This window comes from Stenella coeruleoalba (assembly GCF_951394435.1).
Source record: "Stenella coeruleoalba genome assembly, chromosome: 6".
NCBI lineage: Eukaryota > Metazoa > Chordata > Mammalia > Artiodactyla > Delphinidae > Stenella > Stenella coeruleoalba.
The window spans coordinates 98,479,889-98,507,764 of NC_137151.1; the positions used below are offsets into that span (position 1 = coordinate 98,479,889).

Sequence of the window (27,876 nt, forward strand, 5' to 3'; positions counted from 1 at the left end):
AAGCTTTTCCTCGGGACTCACAGTTGCAGACTCTGTGTTTCTGGGAGGTCACATAGAGAAGCCATGCCCACCTGGCCATACGGGGCAGCTTCCATGCAACTTAAACCAGAGAATTCTTAATGGGCACAGAGGACAAAGGCTTCATCAAATTCTTGCTTTAAATTCTGTTTGGCCCCTGCAGGAACCCAACCTTGAGGATACTTAGAAATTCTGTTAAAGGATTTAGCAAATAGCTTTTTAATTAAGATACACAAAGCTTTAATTCCCTGTGGAAAACAGCTTCTATTGTCTTTCATTGGAAAAAAACCTTCTCTTTTAATATGCCAAATGCCAAATCAAATGAAATCTACATACAGGGATTTAGAATGATGTTCTTAACTATCAGATGCTCAGGGCCTGAAACTTTTGGAGGCTAATAAAACACTCACTTCTCAGAAGGTGTCCATGCAGTGCAGCGGCAGGGAGGCTGGTGGGCAAAGGCTTCCGGGCTCTGTGCTCTGAATCTTTGTGGTAAAATAATTTCTCCGGGAGAACTGGCCGCAGCTACTCCGAGTCTTGGAAGAAGTATTTCCTCTTTTTGTAACCAAGGGAGGTAAATAATCTTTTAACTTATTGCCCTAGGGAAAAAAGAAATGCGGTTTGCCAGTGGTTAAATAAATCTGGTGTATGTCTCTTAGTTAACAGGCATCTGGGTGACACCATCCTTGGCTCTGACTCGAGAGAAAGGAGGGCTCTGGACGTTCAGACTCTTTAATTATGCTGCTTTTCTTGTTAAGCTGCAGATTATGGATATGATGTAAGTGTATCCGGATTTTTCTAAAATGTCACATTTGGGGAAAGGAAAAGGATCGAAGAATAAAGCATATTTTCTTGGCTTCTGTAACTGGTTCAATCACTGCTTGCGTTTTTCATTAGGAAATTGGTAGCCTGCGAGCGTACTGCAGCTGCAGATGTGTTTTGTTTGCAGTGCACAGTGTTTTCTAGAGTTTGAATTAATTTCCATCATTTAAAAATCAAGGGATCTTACACAGACATCAGATTGTTGGCTCCTCATGAAAAAAATTACCAGATCAGGGTAACCATGGGCCTGCATCCCACGAGGATACATTTAGATGAGGCTGAGTAGGGGCCGCGCCTCATGCCACCTGGCCACTTCCGGCAGGGCATTTCTTTCCATGTCGACACTTTTCTCCCCTGCCTCACTCACTCACTCACTCATGGACCACATTCATCTGGATCTTCTGGGAGTTTGCACTTGCAACCCTCATGTCCCTTTCCGATTCTTCTCCTCTTGAGTTTCTTCAGTTTAGGACAATTGCGTACACAGAAAGGTAAGTCATTGGGCAATCATTTTTATTGCATAAGGAATTTTAGGTTTGGTCATTTAAAAAATATGAATTCCCAGGGCTTCCCTTCTAAAACCTGACTGCATTATAAAGTATGATTAAATCAACAAAACCGGCTTCAACTAGCTTAACTATGGAACACTGGTGGGTGAAAAGGAAGAGCAATGGAAGAGATCTGCCCCGTGCAGACAATAATAGAGAGCTCTGTCTTTAGTGAATTTTAAACCAGTAATAAAACCAACTAAAGCCCTTCTGCTTTTTGTGATCACTGTGTGCCAGCAATTCTAAACAACTGAAAAAAAATCTTTAAGTTCTTTAAAATCTTTAAGTTCTAAAAAATATTGCTGTGATTATGTTAAGGGAACCACTGACTGAAACTGCCTGCCGTGGCCAGGCATGATAGTAACCACTTGCATGAGTTATCTTACAACAGGAGTCCCTGGTAAGGAACGAGGAACTAACAAGCTACCACCCACCAGAAGAATTCGGGAAAGGTCAAAAGGACAGAGGAAATGCCAGTCGATATGTCCTACCAACCTCCTAGAATCCTTCTCGCTGGAGTCCATCTTGGCTGAGCAATGCATGTGCCATCAGGATGGACCCTGAGTCAGAATGACTGGCCAGAGACAACCTGGAAACTAAGCCCATAACCGTACAACTTGAGACTGCAGGCCACATGGCAGAGCGGTTTTCCTGGGCTCTCTTACCCTCCTGCTCTCCGCCCAGGTGCCCCTTCCCAATAAAGTCTCTTGCTTTGTCACCAAGTGTGTCTCCTTGTACAACTTATTTCCAAGTGTTAGACAAGAGCCCCATCTCAGGCCCTGGAATTGGCCCCCCTTCCTGCAACGATTATTCTGACTTTTAATTACATATACATAATTAAGTAAATTTTATTTTTTGGGACTTCCCTGGTGGCGCAGTGGTTAAGAATCCACCTGCCAGTGCAGGGGACACAGGTTCAAGCTCTGGTCCAGGAGGACCCCACATGCTGTGGAAGCAACGAAGCCTGTGTGCCACAGGCTTATCTGGAGAATGGGGATCATGATATTATCTACATCAGAGTGTTGTGAGATTTCTATAAGACAGTATAGTAAAGCACATAAAGAGTAAGGTCTCAATAAACGTTTACATTATCATTACTTGCTATGAATTGCCCAAGGTGCTTTTCACTTATACAATCTGTTGATGAAGGGCTATTATTACCTATCCACTTTGTGGCAGGGACCATAACTGCCTCCTCAAAATCCATTCCTTTCTTCTTTCTTACCTTCAGAACCACAATTTTATTTAGGAAATAAATATTGTTGTTGTATCCAGATAAAACGCTACATTTCCCAGCTTCCACGGATGCTGAGAATGACCACTAGGATTTACGTAGAAAACATGGGCTGGGGCTTGAAGAAAAGCTGGCTCTGCTTTGGAGGGATGCTTTGGAAGGTCGACCAGATGACTGAAGATTCAGCAGCTCTTTAGGAACTACAAGGAAAGGAAAAGTGCAGGAGAGATGTTACAAAAAGCCTAGACTCCTCGAGACCTCAGCCTGGAAATTCTTGAGGCTGTATTACAATCTCCCACCTCCAAACTTATTGTTCATTAGAAATATAAGCCTTTATGTGTTTGGGTCACTACTACTTTGAGTTTGTTGTTATTATATTTTATTATATTTTGCCAAACCAAATTGTAACTCACATACACAACACCATGCTAAAATTCTTAAAAAATAATAATAACTTCATCATTCGAGATATCATTATAGGGAATTCCTTGGCGGTCCGGTGGTTAGGACTCCACGCTCTCATTGCCAAGGGCCTGGGTTCCATCTCTGGTGGGGGTAGTATAATCCCACAAGCCATGTGGCACAGCCAAAAAAAAAAAAAAAAAAGGAATCATCATAATTATATTAAAGTCTCATTGTGTGAGGTAACCCGGGTAAGTTTGTCTTGAAACAAACAAAGAACTTTGGGAATATACCTCACAGTGTTGTTGTAAAGATGGAATAAAAAGGAAGCAAGCACATGAATTGACTTGCCTGATACAGTCCCTGGCATGTAGTGATTATTTGGTTTGTAGTGGCTAACATGATAGGGCTATCCCAAAGGGAATCAAGCTTGAGAAGACTTTGCCTTGTCCTTGGAGTAGAAAGCAGGGACAATTATGTTAAGAGCTCATCAGTTGACAGTATGTACCATTATCTTTTTTGTCTGATAAATTCATTATTCAAGAGGATTTCATTTCAAGAGTGATTGAGAAGATAAGTCATAAAGGAGGGTCAATAGACTTCCTGAGTCTGGAAGCACAAAAGGAGTGACTTTCTAGTCAAAGATGATGCCAGGCCACAATTTGTAATCTCCTGATGGGAGACTGGGTTTCTGGTCTATGAGAGAAAACGTATCCTTGTACCCTGTATCTAAGCTCTGAACTGATCATGTCACAGTTTAATGTCTAGGTAGGATGTGTATTCAGAAAAGCACAGCTGTGCCTGGTCCAGAGAGCTTGGCTCATCACTGCCTGATGCTTTAGTCCTATTTGCTGGTCATACAACCAGCATATCACAACACAGAACAGGAATGAACTCAGTGGCTCTGTGTGTTTCTGAACAGTGGAAACATCTACAAAGATTGTCTCCCTAACCTGTGGTGGTCAGTGTGATTAATGGGTGACTTTGAAACTTTCAGACAGATGGTCATTGCCAAAAACCCTCAGTTAAGTCACAATTCACATGCTGAGGAGAATTTTTTTAATTGGCTCAGTCTGTTTCAGCATCATACTCTTTTCAGTTAAGCTATAAAAGAGAAATAAAATGTCAGAGACAGCGCCCAGTCGATGTATATTTATCTCATCTTAAGTTTATTCTCACCGGACTTAGGAAACGGGCCTCTCTGAAAATTGTTGGCCATGTCATGAGACGTCTTTTGTGAAGCCACAGTGTCCAAGATGATGTGCAAAGCACATAAGACTACTGCTTTCCCAGCATTTTGTCCTGCTTATCCAAACAATGGCCTAATTTAAGTGGAAGGAAACATTTTCTATGGCAGCCATTCATAGATAGTTCATACATAGATAGTGTAGAATTGGTAATCACATTCTAATGTTATAAATTGTTTTATGACATTAAAAAACAAGCTAACTCAATTCTATGGTATATATAGGAGACACACCTAAATCAAAAAGATTATGCCACCTTCATACAATGGAGTCTTCTGCAGGTGACAAAGGAATAAAGAATATCTCTAGGGCTTCGCTGGTGGCACAGTGGTTAAGAATCTGCCTGCCAATGCAGGGGACACGGGTTTGAGCCCTGGTCTGGGAAGATCCCACATGCTGTGGAAGTAACTAAGCCCGTGTGCCACAACTACTGAGCCTGTGCTCTAGAGCCCACAAGCCACAACTACTGAAGACCGGGTGCCACAACTACTGAAGCCCGCACACCTAGAGCCCGTGCTCCGCAACAAGAGAAGCCACCGCGATGAGAAGCCCGTGCACCGCAACGAAGCGTAGCCCCCGCTTGCCGTAACTAGAGAAAGCCCGCGTGCAGCAACGAAGACCCAGTGCAGCCAAAAATAAATAAATAAATGTATTTTTTTAAAAAAAGGAATATCTCTACATACTGATGTAGAGTGTTCAGCAAGATAGTTTCAGTAAAAAAAAAAAAAAAAAAAAAAAAGATGGGTCCAGAACTGTATTACAGTATGCTACTTTTGGAGTAAGTGTTGGGCTATACTCTGAAGGCCTACAAGGCCTGCACTTGCTCAGCTTCAAGACCAAAGAAAGAGCCTGGAGTCAGCAACAGAGACATCAATGGTTTAATGGATGGGGGATCCTACACGTCTGAAGCAAGGTCCTGGAGTGACATCCCACTATGTGCTGCAGCCTATGGGCAGCACATGGTGGCGGTCTTCACACCCAGGGGAAGGGAAGATTGCCAGGTATGGGGGGAATTGACATTAGGTTGGTTCATTAGTTACCAGGGAAACCAGCAGAGGGGCATGCCCCTCACTGTCCCTTTGGTAAGAACAATCTCTATGTAAAACAACTATACCCCAATTAAAAAAACAACAACAATAATCTCTAGCTGGGGCCTGGGGCAAGTGCACAGGAATGTCAGTCATGTGAGTAAGGTATAGATGAAGCAGACACTGGTAGGGCAGAGGATGTACAGAGAGCAAGAGAATAGCCATCCTGAGTGGTCTGACCATACAGTAAGATAGAGTGTATGTGTATGTATGTATCTACGTGTGTGTATGTATATGTATATATTGACAAAGATTCTTTGCTTGACCAAACTTTACTCCATCTCCCCTGAACCCTCTCTTCACCAAGGATTCTTTCTTGCAAAATCTAGTTTTAGCAAGAATCCTGCTAAGTCAGTTTAGGAGAACTCCCCACAGATGCCTGATATATATGCTAAATTAGCAGCCTCTTTCTCAACCACCCCCAAAATTTAAGTAGTTTCCAAGCTTCTGGAATATGCCCCTAGGTTTCATTTTGAAGCTCTCGACCTTTGGTGGGATTTTCGTCCTCCCCTGAGGAAGAAAACTTCTTTCACATTTATTTTTTTAATTGAAGTATAGTTGACTAACAATGTTGCGTTAATCTCTGCTATACAGCAAAGTGATTCAGTTATACATATATATACATTCTTTTTTAAAATACTTTTTTCCATTATGGTTTATCATAGGATACTGATATAGTGCTTTGTGCTATACAATAGGACATTTTTGTTTATCAATTCCATATATAATAGCTTACATCTGCTAACCCCAACTTCCCACTCCATCCCTCCCCCAACGCTGTCCCCCTTGGCAACCACAAGTTTGTTCTCTATGTCCGTGAGTCTATTTCTGTTTCGTAGATAGGTTCATTTGTGTCATATTTTAGATTCCACATATAAGTGATATCATATGGTATTTGTCTCTTTCTGACTTTCTTCACTTAGTATGATAATCTCTAGTTGCATCCATGTTGCTGCAAATGGCATTATTTCATCCTTTTTAATGGCTGAGTAGTATTCCATTGTATATATGTACCACATGAGGAAGAGTACTTCTTTAGGATGACTCCTAAGGAAATCATAAAAGAGATCTACATAGCTCAAATAGCAACTTCAGACTCAGAAAGAATTGGATGGGAGATAGCTGGATGTTTGATCCATTTAGATGGACTTTGGAAACACCAAGATGGTTGTTTGGTTGCTCCTAAGTCTGTCTCTTGACTCACTCTATATGGTTTACATACACTTGACTCAACATGGAAAGGACAAATTGTGGGATGTATTTGACAAACACATTTTTTCTGTGTTTACAGAGAAGGTTTTTACATATCTTGTCACAGGAAGCAGGATGAGACACTCCAAACTTTAGGAAGTGTGTAGAGGACTTGGTAAGCATTCAAAGAACATGTTTAAGGGAATTCCCTGGAGATCCAGTGGTTAGGACTCTGCACTTCCACTGCAGGGGGCATGGGTTTGATCCCTGGTTGGGGAACTAAGATCCTGCATCCTGCATGCCATGTGGTGTGGCCAAAAAATAAATAAATTAATTAAAAAAGCAAAAACAAGAAACAAAGAACATTTTAAAATATATTATTTATTTATTTTTTTGGCTGCATTTGGTCTTTAGTTGTGGTATGCAAGATCTTCATTGCCGTGAGTGGACTCAGCAGTTGTGGTCTGCAGGCTTAGTTGCCCCAAGGCAGGTGGGATCTTAGTTCCCTGACCAGGGATTGAACCCGCATCCCCTGCATTGGAAGGCGGATTCTTAACCACTGAACCACCAGGGAAGTTCCAAAGAACATGTTTAAGGCAAATAAAATGGTTGGGAAATTTGACGCAGTCCAGGCCTGGAAACTCTGAAACAATCATAATGGAATATTAGGAATTCCTTCCCCATCTTCATACAGGATCTTGAATTTGTTATCTGACTTAACCTTTTTTTAAAAAAATTTTATTTATTTATTTATTTATGGCTGTGTTGGGTCTTCGTTTCTGTGTGAGGGCTTTCTCTAGTTGCAGCAAGTGGGGGCCACTCTTCATCGTGGTGCACGGGTCTCTCACTATCGTGGCCTCTCTTGTTGTGGAGCACAGGCTCCAGACGTGCAGGCACAGTAACTGTGGCTCACGGGCCTAGTTGCTCCGCGGCATGTGGGATCTTCCCAGACCAGGGCTCGAACCTATGTCCCCTGCATTGGCAGGCAGATTCTCAACCGCTGCGCCACCAGGGAAGCCCTCTGACTTAATCTTGATGTCATAATTCAGGAACTGCGGTGGTAAAGTACTGGCTCTCCCAGTTTTCCCTCTGCGGAGCCCCACTGTACAGGAATGCCATTAATTTGCCCATGGCATAAAATCCTAGCTAATGCTTCAGAGGACCAGGCTTTGTCTTAGAAATATTTTCCAGTGGATAGAAAAACAGCTCTTCCTGTTTTATAGCTCACTGCAGGCTCTGTCCCTGAGAGTGTCCGTGGAACTGCTGATGCAGAAGTTTATTTCAGTGAGGCGGTATTAGGCAGCTGCTATGAGGGTGAGACTGACTCCCCCTGCTGAGTCTATGACTAATCACTTTATCCAAAACTTTGTTCCCTTTCTTGTTCCACCCATGTATTCCCCTCAGAATTGAGAAGTATCAAAGAAATGGCGGCAGGGGGCGGGGGTGGGGGGGTGGGGGTGGGGGGGGAGGTGGGTGGGGGGGTGGGGGTGGGAGTGGGGGGGTTGGGGTGTGAAACCAAGCAGAACTGTGCGGGGCCTTCTCAGGTACAAAAGCCCCTCCACATCTCCCATGTCTTGTTTATAGAAAAAAGGCGTTAGTCTCTTAGGCCTTTCCCCAGTTCCAAAAAGCAGACTCAAGCAGTTACTAATTTGAGAAATGAGGGAATGCAGAAACGAAGGAAAAGCAGTTAAACAAGAAAAGTAATGATAGTTGAAACAATGTTCAGCGATAAAACAGAGTGCTGGTTCCTCCTCAAGGGATTTACATAACAATCTGATGTATATCTTTGAGTGTTCTGCAGGAACTAAGACCCCTACCGGCTGCACGATGGTGACTACATGCTGACCACAGGGTGGAACCTGATGATTAAAATTCCCTAAACATCACCCTGTTACCTCACCACCAACCAATCAGAAGAAATTCCACGAGCTGCAACCCTCACCACAAATGATGCCCTGAAAGCTACTGAGGAATTTGGGTCTTTTGAGAAAGAGCTGCCCTTTCTTCTTGTTTGGCCTTGCAATAAACCTGTATTTTCCTTTGCCACAGTCTGGTGTAGGTAGGTTGGCTTTGCTGAGCAGCATGCAAGAGGACCCAAGTTCAGTTCCAAAAAAATTTTGGTGATTACTAGGGGACAGCTATCCTGAGTATCTTACCCTTGGCACATAGGCTCCTGGCTGGTGGTGTCACTCAGATCCTCTCCAGCACTGCCGCAACAACTTTGCCTCACAGACAGTCCTGAGCACTTGCTGCACACCACCATTGTGCTTGCAGCAGACCATCACTGGCCCACGGCACTTTCGATTCCATGATGAAGGAAACATTTCTAATGCATGGTGGAAGCTCATGTGGGAAGATACCAATGTATTTTTCCCTACTGGGTGGCCTTGATTGGATTTTCCTTTTTTGGGGGTTGGGGGTGGGAAGAAAGGCAAAAGACTTGGTCATCTGATTTTGAGTGGAGTGCTGCTGTTGCAGGAAGGGGGACCAAGAGTGGGTTCTTGTCTAACACTTGGAAATAAATTGTCTGAGGAGACACACGTGGTGACAAAGCAAGAGACTCTATTAAGAAGGGGCACCCGGGCGGAAAGCAGGAAGGTAAGGGAACTCAGGAGAACTGCTCTGCCACGTGGCTTGCAGTCTTGAGTTGTACGGTAATGGGGTTAGTTTCCAGGTTGTCTCTGGCTAATCACTCTGACTCAAGGTCCTTCCTGGTGGTATGCACATCTCTCAGCCAAGATGGATTCCAGCGAGAAGGATTCTGAGAGGTTGGTAGGACATATGGACTGGCATCTCCTCTCTCCTTTTGACCTTTCCCGAATTCTTCCGGTTGGTGGTAGCTTGTTAGTTCCTCGTTCCTTACCAAGACCTCCTGTTTTAAGATAACTCATGCAAGTGGTTACTACTGTTCCTGGCCAGGCGAGCAGTTACACCCCTAACAATTCCCCCCTGAGAGACTTCATTCTCAAGATACTTGTTGGAATTGGGGCAGAGGTCTCTTCTTCTGCAACTATTTCTGAAACAGGAGGGAAGTGGGCAGGGCACAATCTTTAAAAGAATGACATAGCCCGAGAACATGACATAAACTGATTAGAACCATATAGGTCCAAGATGGCGGACCAGTCGACTTCCACTAGACCTTGAGCCTCAGTCTACGCTCATTGTAACACATCAGCAAGCTAAATGACACACTCACAGGTGCCATGACAGTTCCAAGGCTGACCATAAGGGTCAAAAAGTGGGCAGGGGCCCAATTCCTGGAAATCTCCACCCCTTCCCCAAAGTAGTTGGACTACTCCTCCCACTCACTAGCCTATGAAATTACCCACCCCTATTAAAAACTGACACCTCCATAACCTGGGGCCACTCTCACCTTCTGAGATGGCCCACACTCTGTCTGTGGAGTGTGTTTCTCTCTAAATAAATCCACTTCTTACCCATCACTTTGTTTCTCACTGAATTCTTTCTGTGAGGAGACATCAAGAACCTGAGCTTCGTTAAGTCCTAGACCAGGTGTGTAATCTCAATTAAAAGACTGTGGGTTCAACTCCCAGTCTGAGTTGCATGGTTTCACCACTTTAACTGGAGTTTCCCTTCCGGGTTGAGGAGTCCCTTGGCCATTGGGCACCGCTTGAGTGGTAATTGGGAAACCAAGCCTGTTAGACCAAGGCTTGTTTGCACTTCTGTCTGGAATGGCAGGTAGGAAACTTTCCATTCTAGTGCTAGGGAACTTGCCACCCTGAGAAGCTGCTGGATGCGGATCTGCCAGTTTTTCTGCCTCTAGTAATATCGGCCATGAATAGAAACAAGTGTTCTATTCCATCTTGTAGTCCCCTAGCATGTATTTTGCAAAGCTGGGGGATCTTCAGCTAGGTTCCCATGAAATAAAAAAAATGGTATTTTATCATAACACTGCTTAGCTTCAGTACTCCTTGGGATGTGGAGAACAACAGCCCCTAATGGCTCTCTAAATTATAACAGCATCTTTCAACTAGAACTGTCTTGTAAAAGGGAAAGCAAATGGGATGAAATTCCTTATGCATAGGCTTTTTGTGCTATAATATCAAAGTGAGCCTTTTGGAATTGGTTTGGCTTTTACCTTGGGTGTGTGTGTGAGTATCTCTGTACATGAGTCTGAATCCTGTTTTCTCTTCCTGGTTTTGACCCTCCTTAGGCGGTCCTGGTTTGGGGGGAGAACCCACTGGTGAGGGAGAAAGGAACTGAAAGGATTAATCATTCTCAGAGACACTCCTAGGACTGACCCTCATTAGAGGGCCATGGTACTGACCTTCATTAAAGGATCCTGATAACTTTCATCAGGCTGTTGAATGTTCTCCTAGGCTCATCTGTGCACTTCTTTGTAAAGTCCAGTTTTAGCAAGAATCCTGCTAAGTAATTTCACCAAAACCTCCCGCCCTCCGTATTTGACCACCCTGGATATCTGATCAGAACCCTCATTCTGAATTCACCCTCAGGTGATTCACCACCCTGGCCTGTCTTCAGCAAATCGTGTTAGGTGGGTTTTGCCATAACCTTCCTTATTCCTGATGTTTCCTCTTAGTAATTTTCCCTTCACTGTCCCCCCTCCTGCTCCATAGCTGTCAATTTCCCCTTGTCCATGCTGTATTGAGAGTTAAGTGCAGTCTCTCCTTCACTGTGAAGTCCCAGCTGGAGAGGTTCCCATACCTTTGCTACTGCCCTGAATAATGCTTGTCTTCCCATTTTAACAAGCTGTAAATGACAAATTAATCAGTCAATCTAAGAAAGAAGTGGAAAATTGTATTCAAGCCAAATTTGAGGATTATAACCCGGGAAGAGCATATCAAAAAGCTCTGAGAACTATTCCGTCCATTAGAAGTCAAGGCACAGTTACATAAGTTTTTGAGACAAAGGGCTGTACATCAAATGACGTTTATCGACAGTTTATATGATCCAGATCTAAGCATCATCAATGGTGGGTCGTTGATCCTTACAAGATCAAGGAGGAATGTTATCTTTGGAGGAGTTGTCTCGATGCTAGGAGAAGGTTGCTCTTTTTGGTTGAGCAGGTTTGGTCGATGCACGATGTCTATACAGTGGACAGTGCGGAGAGAGGAGACCAAAGGGCAAAGAAGAAGATTTTTTTTTTTTTTTTTTTTGTCACTCCCCGGGACATGCGGGATCTCAGTTCCCCGACCTGAGGGATTGAACTCGGGCTCATGGCAGTGAAAGCACTGAGTCCTAACCCCTGGACCACCAGGGAACTCCCAAGAATTCTTTTGTTTAAATTTTTCTTGTCTTGCCATAAAATATGAATTTTATTTCACAAAGCATCACTGAATATCATTCTTCACGGCAGCACCGTAAGGGACACCGCGACACCTTGCGGCCAAACTGCAGTGTCGCACGGACCTCAGCACCTGGAGCGAGTGCAGATCTCGGAGTCACATGGAACTCTGCACCTTGGCTCCCTAAGTGATACTTCCTATCACTTCTCCCTGCTGAATACTTCCTCCCTACTGGATCGCCCTGTACCTCTGCTCGGTACGAGGGGCCTTCCCCGGGCACTCTTTGGTGAGTCTTTGCTTTGCCTAATTTTAGTCAGATCCCTGAAGCTTCTAGACTCATCTGTGCAATTCCTCTAGAATCCTGTTCTGGCAAGAACCCTGCTAATCAGTTTCACTAGAACTTTCCACCCTCCATAACTGATCACATTAGATATCTGATCAGGTTTGTCATTCTCCAGCCCCCAGGATGAGTCTGACCAGCCTGTTGAGTGTTTAGAAGAATTCGGTTGGATTGGTTTAGTCAGAACACATCTTTTCATGATGTTTCCTCCTCATAATTTTACATCCACTGCCCCCGACCCTGCTCTTGGCTGGAAGTTCCCACTTGCCCATGCTGTATCCGGAGCTGATTGCAGTGTACTCCCAATCGTAGAGGCCCCTATCCCTAGGGCTGCGGTCCTGAATGAAGCCTGTTTTACCACCTTAACAACTGTCATTGAACTTTTGTTTTAGAGTGACACCGCATACCACACTGTAAACTGCATTGCTGGCAACAGGCATCTATGGCATCGCACATGTCTCGTACTTAGCCCAGTCCGTAGGTATTGCAAGCCGCTCCTTTCGCAGCACTTTGCACGGCATTGTCAGGAAGAGCGAGAGGAGGGAGCTCAACGTTCTTTTCGAGCTCCCTAAATTTTTTTTTTTTCAGGTAAAAACCATGTTTTCCTTTTTATTGACACCTTTTCCTCTCTTGGCTGCTACTTTGGTAATAATTAGGTCCCCACCTCTCAAGAACACTGCATCTGAACAGGCTGAGTATTGCATGTAAACGCTGCATGTGAACACAGTCTCCAAACCAGGGCTTTTGGAATAACAAGAACAACATAACTAGGAACAAATAACAAGAACAGCAAAACCAGCCTTTCTCTTCACTTACAAAGGAGTCACTCAGAGGGGCTTCCCTGGTGGCGCAGTGGTTAAGAATCCACCTGCCAATGCAGGGGACACGCGTTCAAGCCCTGGTCTGGGAAGATCCCACATGCTGTGGAGCACCTAAGCCCGTGCGCCACAACTACTGAGCCTGTGCTCTAGAATCCGTGAGCCACAACTACTGAGCTGCGTGCCACAACTACGGAAGCCCGCAAGCCTAGAGCCCGTGCTCTGCAACAAGAGAAGCCACCGCAATGAGAAGTCCACGCACCGCGACGAAGAGTAGCCCTCGCTGGGCTTCCCTGGTGGCGCAGTGGTTGAGAGTCCACCTGCCAATGCAGGGGACGCGGGTTCGTGCCCCGGTCTGTGAAGATCCCACATGCCACGGAGCGGCTGGGCCCGTGAGCCATGGCCGCTGAGCCTGCGCATCCGGAGCCTGTGCTCCGCAGCGGGAGAGGCCACAACAGTGAGAGGCCCGCGTACCGCAAAAAAAATAAAAAAAAAAGAGTAGCCCTCGCTTGCCACAACTAGAGAAAGCCTGTGCGCAGCAATGAAGACCCAGTGCAGCCAAAAATAAATAAATATATATTTTTAAAAAAAGGAGTCACTCAGAGGGTCCAAAGCTCTGCTTTCCAAATGTAGAAAACCTGGAGCTCAATGTAAAACTGGAAACCAAAACGTACCAGAAATGAAGCATAGGACAATACTTCCTCAAATGCTCAAGGTCTGATCATCCTGCCTCTTCTACGAGGAATGGCCCCACTCCAGCATTTTTAAAGGAAATGCTATTTCTCTTTCTATTTCATTTTCTAGCTGGGTATAAGATCTGCTAAAAATGATACAATGAATCAGAATAAATCAGCTCAGTCACAAGAGATCCTCCCAGATAATGATTTTTGGTTGCTGAGATTATTCAGCACATCATTTCAAAGTGGCAAAATTCAGGACAATCTTGGAGAGAATTCAAAAGTGGCAGCTATACTCGCTGATAGGTTCACGTGAGACACAGGTACATACAACCCCATTTTACAGTGTATATGTCAAGGGGCCAAGACCCCTGATCAGCACCACAAGTTATTTTGTACATTACACTGCACAGGACAACAGAGGGAAAGACACCTTCTTGGAGAGGTTCTTATCACTCTGAAGGAGGCTAGAGTCCAGCGCCCCGGGTGGTAAGACGAAATACCAATAGTTCAAAAACCTACCCTGGACTTATTTTGAACCGAGGTAGAAAGACACACAGATATGAAAATGATTTCCATGAAGGAAGAATATATTTATGACACCATAGTCTCCCACAGCTGGTCATGCAGGACCACCTGGGGAGGTAGCAGGCAAGGTCAGCAGGCGGGGACCGGGTGCAGAGGCAGGGGGACATCGAGCGGGTTGGAGCCTTTAGGGAGGTTTTCTTGGGAAAGAATGGGAAAAGCAACGTGTGAAGCTTCGACCCGCAGTCCCGCAATACTTGCAACTTCCCAGTCTTGAGATTGAAGAAAGAATTCAGGGTCAGAGTCAGAGATATCAACGATTTATCCGACAGGGAATCTTACAAGTCAGAGGCAAAGGTCCTGGAGGGACGCTCCACTGAGCCCGGCAGGTAGGAAAGCACAGCAGGCTTTGCTACACACGGGAGGAGGAGGTGATCACTTATGGGGGGCATGACGTCAGAGGGGCTCCTTGGTTGCGAGGGGACTGATGGAACGCATTCCCCCACAGCATTTTGGGTTAGCAACTGTTGAGAGGGCCGCTGTTTCCTGCTGATGACCGAACAGATTGGAGCCATTCTGGTCCGAGGGCTACAACAATCGTTAGCTGGGGATTGGGCCAATCACGTGGGCAGTTATTGATGAAATTTTCAGCTTAGCTAACACAACATTGTGAATCAATTACACTTCAATAAAAAAAATTAACGCAGTGAAACAAACAAACTCCCCAAAGATAATGTAAAGGAACAAATTCAGTTAGTCCTTGTTATGGACTGAATCGAATCCCCCAAATTCATCAGAACGTGACTGCGTTTGGAGACAGGACCTTTAAAGGGGTAATTAGGTTAAAACGAAGGCATATGGATGGGCCTTAACCCAATATGACTGGTGTCCTTATAAAAAGAGGAAACAGGGAAACGGTCAACATAAACAGAGGGAAGACTATGTAAGGACGCGGTGAGAAGGCTTCTGTCTCTGAACCAAGGAAAGAGGACTCAGAAGAAACGAACACTCTCAATACCTTCATTTGGGCCTTCCAGCCTCCAGAACTGTGAGGGGATAAAGTTCTGCTGATTAAGGTAAAAAAAACTAACAAACAACCTTTTAGCTTAGAGAGATGCCTAGAGGCACGAGGCTGGGAAGCGCACCTACAGGGTGTCCCGTGAGGAGAGGGAGGGTGGGTGTGCGAGTCCACAGCCTGGGGCACTTTAGCTCCTTACCTGGAGGCACCTAATGTCCCAGCAGAGCCGGACAAGCATCCTACTCAAGCATGAGGACCGCTTCGCACACCCAGTGCAGAGCTGCTGGGCGTCTCCATTGTCTGACCATAACAAGGGCTGGATTCTCACCCAGATCTGCAAATCAAGAGACACATCTCTCTGGAAGATAAGAGCTCCATCCTCAAGATAAAAAAAAGAGACTGGAGGAATACCTGTGTAGGGAATCCTCGCAAGGAAGGACGGCCATACCTGGACCCAAGGGGCTTGCTTCCTGTGGGGGGCTCCTGTCTTATGTGCAGCAGACAGAATGTCATAGTGACTCAGCAAGGGGGGTGCTCCAGGGGACCGAGACCATCATGCAGTATCTCACCCTCTGCTACACCGTGTAGTCGTCTTTTTACAAGTGAGAAGTACGACATTATTCTGCAAGCGGAAGATTCCAGAGGCTTAAAAACGCAAAGGTTTGCACCTTGGGAGCCCCTTGGAACGTTGACAGCTCAGGATCTAAAAGAAAGTTCTGTGTTGATGAGTTACACTGTTCACGTGGAAGGAAATGTCAGTTTATAATCAATAATAATATTAGTGGTCCAGTGGTTAGGACTCCCCGCTTCCACTGCAGGGGGCATGGGTTCGATCCCTGGTCAGGAACTAATATTCCGAAAGCCGCGCAGTGCGGCCAAAAATAATAGTAATAAGAATAATAAGAATACTAAGAATAGGGATAATACTGAGTGAGGTTATAACTAAACCTCAACGTATAAAGGAGATGTAAAAGGAGCACATAACTTAGCGGGTGAGCCATGAAACTAGAGATGGGATTTGGGGGTAAATTTGCTACTATCTGAATTTTAATCCAGACATCTCTGTTAACAAGCCATTGGGAAGTCATTTCCCACACATTTCCTCCTTTTTACAAAGAAAGGGCTGGCTCAGTTATTTGATAAAGCCCCTTTCGGGCCTGAATTCGTTGGCTAAGATTTACTGTAGTGTCTTAACGCTTTTTCATGCCACAGTAGTGTGGAATATTGGAGGAAAATCTAGACTTTTAGTTGATAGAGAGCCAGTTGGAATATCAATGATAGGATTTAGTTTTAGGAAAAATTGGTTTGATTTTTAGCTTGATTACTTTAGCTTTAATATTATTAGGTGAACTTGAGCAAATCATTTAATCTTTGAGCCTAGTTTTCTCACTTACAAAATGAGGCTAATAGGCTAAATGATTTCCGAGTTTCCAGCTAGTCCCAGAGTTCTGTTTCTACATAGTTGTTTTATCATACTGTTGCTTAACTATCATGCTGTGACTAACACTTTAGAAGCTACTAATTTTACGTCAAGCTTTAAAGTCTATAGTTTTTTAAAAAAATAAATAAATTTATTTATTTATTTATTTTTGGCTGTGTTGGGTCTTCACTGCTGTGCGGAGGCTTTCTCCAGTTGCGGCGAGCGGGGATTACTCTTCGCTGCGGTGCGTGGGCTTCTCATTGTCGTGGCTTCTCTTGTTGCAGAGCGTGGGCTCTAGGCGCCCAGGTTTCAGTAGTTGTGGCTCGTGGGCTCTAGAGCGCAGGCTCAGCAGTTTTGGCGCACGGGCTTAGCCGCTCCGCGGCATGTGGGATCTTCCCGGGCCAGGGCTTGAATCCGTGGCCCGCTGCACTGGCAAGCAGATTCTTAACCACTGTGCCACCACGGAAGCCCCTAAAGTCTATAGTTTTTATCTTCGGAAAATATTATTTGATCTTCAGTATGTCCAAGCCAATTTAATAAAATCACCTTAAAACAGGGGGAAAAAAACTTTCAGCTTAGGATGGGGAGGCAATCATACACCTAGGTAAGGGTGAGGCAGGGCCAGGTCCAGCAGGGGATATACAGAGAGCAAGAGAGCAGCCATCTTATGAGACCTGATCATACACAATGTAAGCAAGGGTAACCTGCTGCAAAAAAAAAAAAAAAAAACCCAATAAAAGCTGGGACCTAAACTCCCCCTGAGCTCCTGTCTTCTGTCTTCTGACGAGGTCAGCGATTTTCCACACGGGCCCCGTGCGTCGTGCCTGCTGGCGGTGCCTTCGGTCTTTAGGACCTGGAAAGGTTCACTGAATAAAGTGTATATATATTTTTTATATATTCTACTGTAATCCTTGGTGTCAGAGGATGGCCACATCAAACTGAGCATTGAAAACACCAATTTCAAAAGTAAAGAAAAGATACACTGGAAAATGTAAAAATGAATGGAGACGATATTAGTCAAACTAAAGTGAACGATCGGAGGATGACAGCTCTCTCATAAAAACGACAACAACAAACAACCTATCACTGGAGAGTCTGAATAGCTCTTTAGCTTTAGGGTTGTTTCCCAGCTGTGTAAAACGTGATCGTGGAGAGTCTGAGGATCTTAGTACCTCCTGAACCTTGGGATGCAGGCCATGCCGGCTTCTCCCAGGCAGTGAGCCGCAGCTCGGAGACCATGTTAGAGACCCCTTGACATTAGTCGCTCTTTTATTTTCTTTTACTTAAAAAAAATTTTTATTGGGGACCTCCCTGGTGGTCCAGTGGTAAAGAATCCGCCTTCCAATACAGGGAATCGGTTCGATCCCTGGCAAGATCCCATATGCCGCGGGGCAACTAAGCCCGTGCACCACACTAGAGAGAAGCCCGCGTGCTGCAAGGAAGATCCTGCGTGCGGCAAGGAAAGATCCCACGTGACAAAGATCCTGCGTGCCCCAACGAAGATCCCGTGTGACAGAGATCCCGCGTGCTGCAACTGAGACCTGACACAGCCAAATAAATAAATAAAATTTTTTTTATTGGACTATAACTGATTTACAATGTTGTGTTAGCTGCTGCTGTACGGCAAAGCGAATGTTATACATATATCCACTATTTTTTAGATTCTTTTCCCATATAAGTCATTACAGAGTTTTGAGTAGAGTTCCCTGTGCTACACAGTAGGTCCTTATTAGTTATCTATTTTATATATAATAGTGTGTATATGTCAGTCCCAATTTCCCAATTTATCCCTCCCTTCCTTTCCCCCCTGGTAACCATAAGATTGTTTTCTGCGTCTATTTCTGTTTTGTAAATAAGTTCATTTGTACCATTTTTTTAGATTCCACATATAAGCAATACCCTTATCCTTATTCTTATCCTTCTCCGTGTGACTTACTTCACTCAGTATGACAATCTCTAGGTCCACCCATGTTGCTGCAAATGGCATTTGTCACCCCCTTATTTTCTGTCTTTGATATAAATCCTTAAGGATAGTTTGAATTCTCTCTAATCTAGGAAAGTTCCTCAGTCTCTATCTCCTCCTCTCCCCCACCATTTCCCTCCATCGGGTGTTCACCACACACACAGTCAGTGAGTCCCTCTGCCTGCTCTGAGCAGCAGCCTTGCAGGGACTGGGCCATGGTAGTGAGAGCCCCGAATCCCAACCACTAAGTCACCAGGGAACTCCCCTAGTAGCATCAGTTTTATCTTTCCGATGCTTTTGCATGCTAATAAATGGCAGCACTGGGAACTCCCTGGCGGTGCTGGCTAGGTCTCAGCTTTCGCTGCTGTGGGCCCAGTTCAATCTCTGGTCGGGGAACGAAGATCCTGCAAGCCTCGCAGCACAGACAAATAAAGAAAAAAAAAGTGTCAGCACTTGATAGCACACATACATTGATTAGGTGCTGTGTAATCTCTCTGTTTTTTTTTTTTTGGTTCATAATTCATTAGTTTTGACAAAAGGTCAATTGATGACTGCAAAGAACGTGAACTGATAGAATGTAATATTCAATTTTATGCACATATTTATCTTTTTGCCAAAAAGTGGTGTCCTATTTCTCTTGAATACCATATATCACCTCAGTATTTAACATTTGGTTCAACTGAATACAGATGGTTACTGTTTAACAGTATTTTTAAAATTGAAGTATAGAGGATTTACAATATTATTGTAGGTTAGTTTCAGGTGTGTCGAATAGTGATTTAGTATTTTTACAGATTATAGTCCTTTTTTTCATATAATCTTTTATGAATTGGTCCACCTCTTGGGGACTTTTGGGGATAACTGGAACCAGTTGCTCCTTCCCCCCTTTTCATTAACCATTGAGCTGTTGGTCTCCAATGATGTGACCCCCGAAATCCCATTGGTTTGGGGGACAAGTCACGATAGTAGCAAGGCAGACAACAGTGGCGATCTATTCTATTCTATTCTTTTGGCCAAGCCTTGCGGCACGTGGGAGCTTAGTTCCCCGACCAGGGATCGAACTGGTGCCCCCTGCAGTGGAAGCGTGAAAACCTAACCACTGGACCGCCAGGGAATTCCCACAGTGGTGATGTTTTAGACCTGAATAGCCATGTTCAGTGGGCCACGATTTCCTGAGAAGGAGACCCACACCTGGACCCCAGGAATGGTCTGAGACCCTTGAGATGGCATCCGGTGGTGCACTCTCTCCGTACTCCGTGAAACAGGCCGGATGTGGATACAGCAAAGCGCAGAGAAAAATGGGACGTGGTTTACTGGGTGCCCCAGAAGCACAGAACGTTCTGGACACAGGCACTTTCATCTAAATGACTCAGATGGCCCCATTGCCTATCAGACTCAACTCTCACTAGGACGGGAGTCACTCCTCATCCCCTCAGACCACCTTTTCCAGAAACTGATGAGTTCAATTCCCTATATACCCCCAGGTGCTCTATCCTGGACACTGGGTGCTCACCAACCGGGACACGTATGTAGAGTTCCCCCGGGCAATGAGTCCCAGACACTTACCCTTGACCCCAGCTTTGTACAGGTATCACTGACAAATAGAAATTGAAAATACTTAAAGTGTACAGCTCTATAATTTGATATACACATACATTGTGAAATGATTACCCAACCAAGCTAATTAACACGATCATCCCCTCGCATAGTTACTTGTGTTTGTGTATGTGTGCTGACAACACTTACAATCTACTCTTTTAGTAAATTTCAAGAACAAAATACAGGGACTTCTCTGGTGGCACAGTGGTTAAGAATCCACCTGCCAATGCAGGGGACACGGTTCAATTCCTGGTCTGGGAAGATCCCACATGCCACGGAGCAAAAAAGCCCGTGTGCCACAACTACTGAGCCTGCGCTCTAGAGCCCATGTGCCACAACTACTGAGCCCACGTGCCACAACTACTGAAGGCCGCGCACCTAGAGTCTGTGCTCCGCAACAAGAGAAGCCACCGCAATGAGAAGCCTGTGCACCGCAACGAAGAGCAGCCCCCATTCGCCGCAACTAGAGAAAGCCTGCACGCAGCAACAAAGACCCAATGCAGCCAAAAATAAATAAATAAAATAAATAAATTTAAAAAAAGAACAAAATACGGTATTAACTATAGTCACCATGTTGTACTTTAGACCCTCAGAACATACTCATCTTTTTTTTTTTTTTTTTTTTTTTTTTGAGCAGACAATGGTTTATTGCAGGGTGAAGCAAAGAGACAGGCAGCTCGTAATCAAAAGACGCAAACTCTCGGGCTTCCCTGGTGGCGCAGTGGTTGGGAGTCCGCCTGCCGATGCAGGGGACGCGGGTTCGTGCCCCGGTCTGGGGGGATCCCGCATGCCGCGGAGCGGCTGGGCCCGTGAGCCACGGCCGCTGGGCCTGCGCGTCCGGAGTCTGTGCTCCGCAACAGGAGAGGCCACAGCGGTGAGAGGCCCGTGTACCGCAAAAAAAAAAAAAAAAAAAAAAAAAGACCCGAACTCTCCAATGGTTTTCAGGGAAGTTTTTAAGGGCAAAATTTGGGGTGATGGCTGCAGGGTGCGTGACTGACTTGTTGGTGGTGAGGTAACAGTGGTGTTCCAGGAATCTCAAGCATCAGCCTTCTGGTTCCGACCAGTCTGGGGTCTCAGCATACAATAACCATCCTCCACCTGGGTGGGGGGCTTAGTTCCTGCAGAACAACTCAAAGATAAGTGTCAGATTGCTATGTCTGCCCCTCGAGGAGGAATTAGGACTCTGTTTTATTGCTACACTTGTTTCTGGACTGCTTTTCCTTTGTTTTTGCATTCCTTCACTTCCCTAATTAGTAACTCCTTGAATCTATACACTTTGAAAATCAGGGAAAGTCTAGGAGACTCCAGCCTTTCTCTACAAACAGGGAACGGGGGACATGGAAAGGCTTTTGTACCCTGGAGGGCCCCACAGGGTCCTGCTCAGTTTCAGAACGCCTTAAGTGTCACTCCAAAAGTCTGTGGCTCCCACTGGGTGGGTCCCCATCAGAGAGAGAGTAGAATGAATACCTGCGTGCGTGCGTACGCGCGCGTGTGCACACACTCACATACGCACACACACACACCCCGCTGCCCTCCACTTCTCCCAGGCTGAACTCGGTGTTTCAAACTTAAACTGCCCTTTAAGCCTGGCTGGAGATCTTCTGCCCCTTTAAGAGAAGACCCACGGGGTAGGAAAAGACCAAAGAGCCAAAAGAATTACCATATTCCTTTTTTACCTACTGCCCTCCTGCTGCTTCGTGATGACTCTGTCTACCAGAGGCCAGAGCACTAGGACGGACATAGCCCCCCAAAGAATGAGAATGGACTCACTCCTTGGTCAAAGAGAGCACAACTCGCCTTTTTTCAACCCTGGAATTAAGCTTTGGGATTCCTGATAAAGTTTGGTCCCTTTAGGGTTCCCCCAAGACCACCAAAAGCCCTGAGCCCAAGTACAGGATTGGGCTGCCTGTAGCTAGGAAGTGAAGAGGAATTGTATGCTGCTGGCTCTAAATATGGATTGCAGAATTTGCTGGACTCTGAGCAGCAACTTCCTTCGGGCGGTGGTTCGCCAGTAGCCCGCGGTCCGGCAGTACCCAGCACCGCAATCCTGCTCAGATGCTGAGGTTCTCTGAGGTTCCTCTGGCCTCCCTGCTCCACGCCTGCCAGACCATGATTTGTGACCACATTTCACCATGATTTCCCAGGTTTCCCAGCATTTGCTCAGATCTCTGATGCTTGAAATGGCGTGTGACTACTCTCCGGGTCTCAGGGACCTAAAGGTCTGGGTACGCTCTTCATTTCCCACCTGGAGCAAAGGGGCAAGAGTAGTAACATCTGCAAAGCCTCTCCAAGATGGCCTTGGTAAATTTCATCCCTAGGGAAGCTCCTTAAAGCCTGTTGGGGACACCCTGTTTCTTTAAGAAGAAAAAACTCAAAAGCCAACTGAATTCCAAAGGAGGCTCAAATGCCCCTTACTGTTTTGCAAATGGCTCTCTTAGCCCGAGGTGGGTCTGCCTGTGACTGGCTGTATCCTTCTCCGCTTTGAGTCCTGGGGGTCTAAGAAATTGAGTTTGGGGTCTCTGTCGGGGGAGGGGGGGTCTGGCACCTGCAGACTCACCCAAAAATCATTAGCTACCCCTTTGGGTAAAAAGAGTACAGCCTGCTGTTGAACTACGGTGTGCCAGTTGCCAGAGTCCTGCCAATTCCCCGTGGTTCGCCAGGTGCCCGCGGTCCACCAGGTGCCCGCGGTCCATGAGGTGCCCTGCCCACGGTCCACCAGATGCCCATGGTCCACGAGGTGCCCTGCCCACGGTCCACGAGATGCCCACGGTCCACGAGGTGCCCACGGTCCACGAGGTGCCCTGCCCACGATCCACCAGATGCCCACAGTCCACAAGGTGCCTTGCCCACGGTCCACGAGGTACCCTGCCCACGGTCCACCAGATGCCCACAGCCCACAAGATGCCCACGGTCCACGAGGTGCCCTGCCCACGGTCCACTAATTGCTTGAGGCCTGCTGAACTGTCATCCTGCAGCATTGTAGTTGCCACGCTGAATCTGCCCTCATCCCCTTAGCTTCCCAGCCCTTCTTTTTTTTTGTTTTTTTGCAGTACGCGGGCCTCTCACTGCTGCGGCCTCTCCCGCTGCGGAGCACAGGCTCTGGACGCGCAGGCCCAGAGGCCATGGCCCACGGGCTCAGCCGCTCCGCGGCACGCGGGATCCCCCCGGACCGGGGCACGAACCCGCGTCCCCTGAATCGGCAGGCGGACTCCCAACCACTGCGCCACCAGGGAAGCCCCCCAGCCTTTCTTTGCTTCTCTACACACACCTCCCCGTGACTCACTATTAGTGCAAGTTTGTGTGACGGATGCACAGTGAGGCCAACAAACCGAAATGTCAGAGTTTGAAGCAGAGAAAGGTTTATTCCAGGGCCATGCAAGGAGACAGAGTTGTACTCTTTGACCAGCATCTCCCCATTTCTCCCACCCTCAGCCTCTGGCAACCACTGTTTTACTCTCTGCTCCTATGAACTAGACTTTTTTAGATTCCACGGAAAAGTAAGATCACACAGTGTTTGCCTTTCTGTGTCTGGCTTATTTCCGTAGCATAATGTCCTTCAGGTTCATCCACGTTGCAGCAAATAACAGTACTTACTTTTTTTTTTTGCGGTACGTGGGCCTCTCACTGTTGTGGCCTCTCCCGTTGCGGAGCACAGGCTCCGGACGCGCAGGCTCAGCGGCCATGGCTCACGGGCCCAGCCGCTCCGCGGCATGTGGGATCTTCCCAGACCAGGGCACAAACCCGTGTCCCCTGCATCGACAGGTGGACTCTCAACCACTGCGCCATCAGGGAAGCCCCAGTACTTACTTTTTTTTAAACCCTGAATAATATTCTATTGTATATATCTATACACCACATTTTGCTTATCCATTCATCCATCGATGGACACTTAGGTTGTTTCCATGTCTTGGCTACTGTAAATAATGCTGCCATGACTTTGTGAGATATCATTTCCTCTGGATATACACCCAGAAGTGGGATTGCTGGATCATATGGTAGTTCTGTTTTTTATTTTTTATGGAAACTGCATTGTGTTTTCTAGAATGGTGTACCTACTCACCCTCAATTTTTTTTTTTTTTTTTTGCATACGTGGGCCTCTCACTGCTGTGGCCTCTCCCGCCGCGGAGCACAGGCTCCGGACGTGCAGGCCCAGCGGCCATGGCCCACGGGCCCAGCCGCTCTGCGGCACGCGGGATCCTCCCGGACCGGGGCACGAACCCACGTCCCCTGCATCGGCAGGCGGACCCCCAACCACTGCGCCACCAGGGAAGCCCCTCACACTCAATTTTTTTTTGAAGGGTTTAAGGACTTCTCCACTTCCCATTAGAGAAGTCCCCGTACTACTGCTATGTTCCTGAGTAAGACATGTCTTGCCACTTAAACAATTTGAGGCTGGGAAATCACACTACTAACACCCGACAAAAAGCAACACGATGCAGTAGCCATCAAGCAGCAAGCCAGCCAAGCGCCAGCGGTGCCCTTTAGGCAGTGGTTGCTGCCGTTGGGTCCCACTGATGCGCCAAGCAGTCCGAGGACCTACCATCTCCGTCTGGTGAAACCACTCTGCCATGCAGTGCCAGTTGTTCTAAAAACCTACCCTGGATTTGTTTTTTTTGTTTGTTTTTTTTTTTTCGGTACGCGGGCCTCTCACTGTTGCGGCCTCTCCCGTTGCGGAGCGTAGGCTCCGGACATGCAGGCTCAGCGACCATGGCTCACGGGCCCAGCCGCTCCGCGGCATGTGGGATCCTCCCGGACCGGGGCACGAACCCGCGTCCCCTGCATCGGCAGGCGGACTCCCAACCACTGCGCCACCAGGGAAGCCCTCTGGATTTGTTTTGAGCATAAATAGTAAGACACTCGCGCAGCGAAAATAATTGTGATGAGGAAGAAGTCCTGTACTAATTTCACAGTCCCCTAGAAACAGGAGGGCCACCAGGGAAGACAGTCTGCAGGATCAGCGGGAAGAGAGAGGTGAACGGGGGGCAGGGTCCTTTCTGGAGGTTTTCTCCAGAGGGGATGGGCAAGATAAACAAGAGCAGGAACTATGATTGGAGAGTTGGAACAGTTACTAGGAACCCTGGACCATAAGGTTGGTCTCCAGTAGTCTCACACCTGGCCCTGCAGTGATTAGGGCAGGGGATAGAGTCCTGGACTGCAGAGGTCTGATAAAAGGATCCGCCTGGGCAAGGGGGTATGGACTCTGAATTGGTTTGCTTGCATATCAAAGTTTTGCTGGCGGGCAAGTTGCTTGTTATCTCTTGGATGTAGTTAATCCTGGAGAGCTGGTTCCCAGTGTCCACAGGCTCCAAATGCCAGGGAATTAGGAGTACATTAAATAAGACAGTACAGTAATACAACTGACCCTGTGGCACTCAAGCATTTCTCAGAGGCTTGGCGGTAAGGATGATACCTTAGTCATAGTAGATACGAAAAATGAACACGTTCTAGAAACCTGCTGTGCAACACTGCGTACACATAAAAATGCAGTATTGTGTACCTGACTCTCGGTTAAGAGGGTGGATCTCATTAAATGTTCTTACCACAATAAAATGAAGTATAATAAAATAAATATAACAGTAGGGAACTACATTATTACAGTATTTTACGAGGCAAACAAGCAGGCAATGGATCACTAACATACCTATCAGTAAAATTAGCAAAAGTTTGAAAGGTTTGTTACTTACAGCTTACCAGGCAGGGTAGACTATAGCAGGATCCCGGGGGAAGTAAGCTGCTAGCTCTGGAAGGTAGACACCCCATGGGTGATATTGCTGTAAATGGTCCCAGAGACGCTTAGGGGAGGAGTAGGAGAGGCTGCTGTAAGTGTGGAGCGACACAGCTGGGTTGAGTCCAAGGGGTAATTCTGCGTAAGAGCTTGAGGAGGACGCGAAGTCCTCTTTAGCAGTGAACTCCTGGGCTGGGGTGATGCTATCCGCGGCAAGGTCCTTTCCAACAGTGAGCCAAAATCCTTTCTGAAAGGTGGAAAGTCCTCTGTACCCTGGTTCATCTATTTTTTTTTTTTTTTTTTTTTTTTGCGGTACGTGGGCCTCTCACTGTTGTGGTCTGTCCCGTTGCGGAGCACAGGCTCCGGACGCGCAGGCTCAGCGGCCATGGCTCACGGGCCCAGCCGCTCCGCGGCACGTGGGATCTTCCTGGACCGGGGCACGAACCCGTGTCCCCTGCATCGGCAGGCGGACTCTCAACCACTGCGCCACCAGGGAAGCCCTGGTTCGTCTATTTTGATGCTGGAAAGCCCCACGCAGGGCTGCCAGGCAGCAGATATTCTCTCTGCTCTCAGGTCCCTGGTGGTCTGGACAAGTTGTTCTGGCAGTCTCAGGTTCAGGTGGGGAAGCAGCACCTCAGTTTCTGAAAAACAACAGCAATGACAACAATGACCACCACCACCACCACCACCACCACCACCACCAAAATGACTCCAGTTCTGACTCCAGTTTGTTATTCACTGTATGGTCATGTACAAGGGATTCTGAGGTCCATTTAGGAGCAAATACTCATAAATGGTGTTTCCAAGGATGCCAAAGTTTTCATCCCTACACCCTCTTCTCCAAAAGTCTCTTGAGTCGGGCTCCTGTTCCAGAGTCCAACATCAGAACTCTATTTCTCCATTGTCTAATTTACTTTAGTTTAAATTTTAATTTAGCTAATATTTCACATAGAAAAAAATTCAGATAACTCATAAACTATAACATAATAAGCACCAGAGAAAAATTTCACTCTCTTCACTGTCATCTTTCCCATTTCTCACAACCTCAGCTCTGTCATAAATGATTTTATTAATTTCCTGAGTTTCATTTGAGTTTCTTTGTGAAAATACAATTACTGTATATATTTATATTCCTAGTTCTCCTTCTCTAACACAAAATTATTATACTTTGCTTTTTTCTCTTAATATATTCTGGAGCTCTTTCCAAATAATCAAATGTCACCAGTGAATTTTTAAAAAATAGGGTCTATGGAATTCACATCAGCCTCTAAATTCTTCCTTATAGCAACTGTATTCCAATGGAATACTTCTAATATTGTTGCAAGTCAACCAGTGAAAACATCTGGGAGCTTAGAGGAAAAGGCTCAAGAATATAGTTCTCATATTGATGACTTCATCATACAGAAAGCCAATAGGAATTATTGTGTTTTTTAAAGTTAAAACTCCAGAGAACATAAGTTTTGCCATGATTTTTGAGCTAAAGAAAGGAACAAGGGGACTTCCCTGGTGCTGCAGTGGTTAAGAATCCGCCTGCCAGTGCAGGAGACACGAGTTTGATCCCTGGTCCGGGAAAATCCCACACGCCACAGAGCAGCTAAGCCCATGCACCACAACTACTAAGCCCGCGTTCTACAGCCGTCGAGCCACAACTACTGAGCCCAAGTGCCGCAACTACTGAAGCCCGCATGCCTAGAACCCGTGCTCTGCAACAAGAGAAGCCACTGCAAAGAGAAGCCCACGCACCGCGGTGAAGAATAGTCCCTGCTCGCCACAACTAGACACAGCCCGCATGCAGCAATGAATACCCAACATGCAGCAATGAATAGCCAAAATAAATAAATTTATTTAAAAAAAAAGAAAGGAACAAGTGTTAGGTTAATGACATTTTTGGTCCTGATCATTACCAGAAGTTGAAAGCACTGTTTTTGAAGGCTACAACCTATGTTTCTGCTAGCAAGAAAAAAGGAAGGAAA

At 46.1% G+C, this 27,876-nt stretch overlaps 1 long non-coding RNA gene across 1 annotated transcript in view; it reads right to left on the reverse strand.

Annotated features, from left to right (window-relative positions):
• Nucleotides 1-2,571: 2,571 nt before the first annotated feature.
• The window catches only part of LOC307187479, a 29,498-nt gene continuing 4,193 nt past the window's right edge, over nucleotides 2,572-27,876 (reverse strand). The window contains exons 2-3 of the long non-coding RNA XR_013828617.1: nucleotides 25,863-26,544; nucleotides 2,572-2,822 (exon numbers count right to left, since the gene is read on the reverse strand). This is a non-coding gene — a long non-coding RNA (uncharacterized lncRNA). The remainder of the gene's footprint in view (nucleotides 2,823-25,862; nucleotides 26,545-27,876) is intronic.